The sequence below is a fragment of the Lycium barbarum genome, chromosome 10 (genome assembly GCF_019175385.1).
Source record: "Lycium barbarum isolate Lr01 chromosome 10, ASM1917538v2, whole genome shotgun sequence".
NCBI lineage: Eukaryota > Viridiplantae > Streptophyta > Magnoliopsida > Solanales > Solanaceae > Lycium > Lycium barbarum.
The window spans coordinates 107,251,738-107,257,737 of record NC_083346.1 but is presented as its reverse complement, the minus strand read 5'-3'; positions in this window follow the sequence as shown (position 1 = coordinate 107,257,737).

The following is a 6,000-nucleotide window of genomic DNA, read 5'->3' as shown; positions in this document are numbered from 1 at the left end:
AGGGTTTATACGGTCCGTATAAATTTTGACGGACTGTAGAAGTGGATCGTCAAAATTTTGGAAATGTTGTACTTTCTGCAGGAAATTATGCGGGCCGTATAATTATACTGTCAACGCGTCACGGTAAGCAAATTTCTGGCCTGATTTTTTACGCTGAGATTTTACGGTTCGTAGAAACTTTTACGACCGCACAATTGTACCGTCAACGCGTCATAGTAAGCAACTTTGTTGGCTAGATTTTGATGTCCCGTAGAATTTTATACGGTCCGCATAATGGACCGTATACCAGTTCCCCTGATGACGTCTCATATTTGAATTTCTTGGATCTTGGGTCGGATTTCTGCCCTTATTGACTTCCTTAGGCCCACAAAAATCTAGTAATTACCATTTTGGGCTGTTTTAACACCTTTTGCACTTGGACTTGGAAAATCTTAGATCAAACCTTTTTTTTTTTGGTTTTCTTCCTCAAGATGAATATATGAATCTCCTCCAGAACATGAATAACATTCAAAATTCCAAGTACCTTACTTCCAACTCGTTTTTCCTCTAACTTTCGGATATAGGTTCCTCTTTGATAGGAGAACAAAGCCCAATACCTATTGAAGTCAATTTCAATCCAAATCAACAAGACCCACTTTGAGTTCTTCAAGCTTTGTTGAACCTCTAATGGTGGAAACTTCAATCCTTACCCAAATGACTTCAAATTTCGTTTCCAGATGTTTTCCACCACAACAAACTCAAATCTACCTTAAAAAGCACTCAAATCCAACCACAATTGTAATTTTCAATTTTTTTTTATTTTCAGATTTTTTTATTTATTTTCGAATTTGAGCCTAGGATTAGAAATTGTAGGGACAATCTCTTAGCCTATGCTCTGATACCAAATGATAAGATTCAACCTAAGGAAACTCTAAGAATTCAAAAACAACAAAATAAAATAAAAAGGAATTTGAGAAATTGAAAATGAGAAGATACGGGGATAGATACTAGACCCAAAGGATAGTAAATCTATGGGGAAAATTGGGTATATCAAACCCAATCCCTCCCAATTTGATTCCATCCTAAGAACCTAAGTACTTTGAATTCAAAGAAAGGACTCAAATGATTCCACAAATGAGCAACCTAATATGAATTCAATGGAACTTGCAATTTAATGCACACCTAAGAATTACACTTAGTCAATAATCAACCAAACAATCTATCTATTAACTAAATCTCTCAAAATATAAATTCACACAATATCCAAGCTAAGTCTTCCAAATGAATGAAAAGAACTATTTATACTAATGTCTATTACACCAAAAGGCCCTAAAGTGGCTCTTTTGCAAAAATACCTACATGGGTCTTCAATTGCATCCAAAGCCTCATAACTTGCAATTATGACCTCCAATTGCCATTCTAACCTCATAACATGCAAGTATGACCTCCAATTGCAATCTTAGCCCCATAGTTGCACTTTTATCCATTTTGCGCTTCTAACCACTTTGCAACTCTTCCAATGCCAACTCCCAAACATTGTAAATCCGTGAAGTCTTCTCTCCAATCTCCTCCAAGGCATCCTTTTTCATGAACAAGCCTTGCAAATCTTGAAGTTCTCGTGCTTGACTTCTAGTGAAAGGCCTTGTGCTTGTTGGGTTCATATCAAAAATAGCATGATAGGGAGATAACCAGTCCATGCCCAAAATAATATCAAAGTCCACCATATCCAAAATAACCAAGTCTACCCAAGTGTCATACCCCATAAACGTGACCACACAAGACCTATAGACCCGATCTACTATCATAGAATCTCCGACAAGAGTAGAGACGCGAATAGGTACATCAAGTATATCACAGAGCATATCCAAACTCGTAGAGAAGTAAGTGGATACTTAAGAAAAAGTAGAACCCGGATCAAATAAGACAGAAGCCGATCGGTGACAAATCGAAATAATACCTGTGATAACCGCATCAGAAGCCTCGGCCTCTGGTCTACCCGAAAAAATATAGAAATGGGCACGTCCACCCTCGGACTGTGTGCCTCCACGACTACGATGACCTGCCTGAGATCCTCCTCTCACTGACTGAGCACTGCCCCTACCCGACTGATGACTACCTCTGCTAGGTTGATGGCCACCCCTGGCAAACTGCGAACTCCTCCTCCAGAAATGGGAAGTAAACTGAGTGCCTCTATCTAAAATGATAGAAATGGGCACTCCATGTAATCGCACTATCTCTCGGATGTAAATCCTGGCCAATTTCTCTGCATTATAGGTAATCTGAACCGGAATGAAGTGCGCGGACTTAGTCAACCTATCCACGATGACCCAAATCAAATCAAACCTGCCCAAAGTCTTCGGAAGACCAACCAAGAAATCCATAACAATCCTCTCCCACTTCCACTCGGGAATGGGCATCCTCTGAGTCATACCACTTGGTCTCTGGTGCTCATACTTAACCTGCTGGCAATTCGAACATTGGGCAACAAACTCCACAATGTCTCTCTTCATCCTACTCCACCAATAATGTTGTCTCAAGTCACGATACATCTTTGTTGCACCCAGATGAATGGAATATCTGGAACTATGAGCGTCTTTCAAGATCAACATAATCAAATCACCAACTCTAGGAATGAAAATCCGCCCTTTAATCCTCAAAACACCCTCATCATCAAGAATAACCTCCTTGGCTTCTCCACTTAGCACCTTATCCCGAATCTTACACAATTTCACATCCTCAAACTGCTGGGCCCTAATCTGCTCCAAATGAGATGGCCTTTCCTCCATACAAGCTAGAACCTTACCAGGTTCTGAAATATCGAGTCTCACCATACTATTAGCCAAACATTACACCTCCATGGCTAAATGACGCTCTTCCACAATCAAACGCGCTAAGCTACCCATACTCACTGCCTTTCGGCTCAATGCATCAGCTACCACATTAGCCTTTCCCGGATGATAAAGAATGGTGATGTCATAATCCTTAAGAAACTCCATCCATCTACGCTGCCTCGAATTTAGATCCCGCTGATTAAACATATGCTGAAGACTACGGTGATCCGTGAACACCTCACAAGGGACTGCATACAAGTAATGCCACAAAATCTTCAAAGCGAAGACTACTGCAGCTAACTCTAAGTCATGAGTGGGGTAGTTTTTCTCGTGAACCTTTAACTGTCTCGAAGCATACGCGATCACCCTACCCTCCTGCATCAGCACACAACCCAAGCCAATTCGAGAAGCATCACAATAAACAGTAAAGTCTTTTCCCTCCACAGGTAAATCCAAAATCGAGGCTAAAGTCAACAAAGCCTTGAGCTTTTGAAAGCTCTCCTCACACTCATCAGACCACTGGAAAGCATATTCTTTTGAGTCAACCTAGTCAAATGGGAAGCAATATATGAAAAACCCTTCACAAATCGACGATAATAACTCGCAAGGCCTACGAAGCTCCGAATCTCAGTCACCGAAGTAGGCCTGGCCCAATCTCTAACCGCCTCGATCTTCTTGGGATCAACCATAATCCCGTCCTTGGACATAACATGTCCCAAAAATGCCACAGAACTAAGCTATAACTCACACTTGGAAAACTTGGCATACAATTCCTTCTCCTTCAATAGGCTAAGCACGATCCTCAGATGCTTCTCATGATCTTCCTTACTCCGAGAGTACACCAGGATGTCATCAATAAACACGATCACAAATGAATCCAAGTAAGGCTTGAAGATCCCATTCATCTAATCCATGAAGGCTGCGCGGGCATTAGTAAACCCGAAAGACATCACCAATAACTCATAATGATCATAACGGGTCCTGAAACAGTCTTCGAAATAGCCTCTGCTCGAATCTTAAACTGATGATTGCCTGACCTCAAATCAATCTTTGAAAAGATTGACGCACCCTGAAGCTGGTCAAATAAGTCATCAATGCGGGTATTGGATACTTATTTCTAATTGTAACCTTGTTCAATTGCCGGTAATCGATACACATCCGCATGGTACCATCTTTCTTCTTCACAAACAGAACGGGAGCACCCCAAGGAGAAACACTAGGTCTAATAAATTATTTGCTCAATAAGTCTTGCAACTGCCCCTTTAACTCTGTCGGAGTCATCCGATAGGGTGGAATAGAAATAGGTCGGGTGCCTAGTTCCAAGTCAATGCAAAAGTCAATATCTCGATCAGGCGGCATACCAGGAAAATCTGTGGGGAAAACCTCTGAGAACTCACAACCAACTGGCACTGACTTTAGAGAATGAGTATCCACACTAGTATCCCAAATATGAGCCAAATATGCTAAACATCCCTTATCCACTAACTTCTTTGCCCGAAGAAATGATATGATCTTCTTAGGTGCTGGTCTAGGAGTACCCTTCCACTCTAACCGCGGAATACCTGGCATGGCTAACGTGACTGTCTTGACGTGACAGTCTAAAATAGCATGATAGGGAGATAATCAGTCCATGCCCAAAATAATATTAAAGTCCACCATATCCAAAATAACCAAGTCTACCCAAGTGTCATACCCCATAAACGTGACCACACAAGACCTATAGACCCGATCTACTATCACAGAATCTCCGACAAGAGTAGAGACACGAATAGGTACATCAAGTATATCACAGAGCATATCCAAACTCGTAGAGAAGTAAGTGGATACATAAGAGAAAGTAGAACCCGGATCAAATAAGACAGAAGTCAATCGGTGACAAACCAAAATAATACCTTTGATAACCGCATCAGAAGCCTCGGCCTCTGGTCTACCCGGAAAAGCATAGAAATAGGCAAGTCCACCCTCAGACTGTGTGCCTCCACGACCACGATGACCTGCCTAAGATCCTCCTCTCACTGACTGAGCACTGCCCCTACCGGACCGATGACTACCTCTGCTAGGCTGATGGCCACCCCTGGAAAACTGCGAACTCCCTCTACCAGCATATCCTCCTCTAGTTGGCGGTGTTAGAGGCCTAGATGTCTGAACTCTGGAACCCTGCCTGGATCTAGGGCACTCTCTCGCGTAATGCCCTGTCTCACCACACTCTAAACATGCCCCTCTGGCCATAGGCTGCTGAACTGTCATAGAAGAACCAGAATACCCTCCGCGGTCTGAAGGTCGAGAGTAAGAACCTCGAGAAGTCGGCTCAGAACTGTGCCCGCTATAACCTGAAGAACCACATGCTAAAGCCTGTAGTGATGACTGGATGGGGCGGCTGTAGGGATGATGACGAACCCTGTCATGGTGTCCCCCACCTCTAATAGGACCTTTGAAACTGTCAAATCTACGAGCTTTCTTGTCGCCACCCCCACTATGTACCCGACCCATCTCTGACTCGACCCTCCTGGCATGCTCTACTACTGACTGAAATGAGGCCCCAGAAGCCTCCAACTGTAAGGTCGCCAGCCGAAGCGGAAGGTCTAAACCCTTCACAAATCTCCTCACTCTCTCAGCCTCTCTGGGAAGTAATGTCGTCTCGTAAACGGGACAAAGCGAGAAATTTGGTCTCATACTGCGCAACCGGCCTACCCTGCTGCTCCAATGTCGAAAACTCATCCTTCCTGTTGTCTCTCAGAGTACGAGGGACATACTTCTCCAGGAACACCTGGTAGAACTGGGTTCAGGTCAAAGGTGGCGACCCAACTGGTCGACACTCCATGTACGATCTCCACACTGCTTGGTATCCCCAACTAACCGGAAAGAAACATAATTGACCCCATGAGACTCCACTGCGCAATAAATACACGACATCATAATTGTAATTTCCTTAAAAACAAACAAATTTTTATACTAAAAAGTAATGATGTTTTACCATAAAGTTTTAGGACCCGTTTGGCCATGAGAATTATTTACTTTTTTTCGATTTTTTTTTCACTTTTTTCCGAAATCAGCGTTTGGCCATGAAAATTCCAAATACAACTTGAAGTTGTATTTGGAATTTAAAAAACACTAAAAAACTTGTTTTCTTACTTTTAATACATTCAAACAACCAAATATTTTTTGCAAAAACTATAACTAAACACAACTC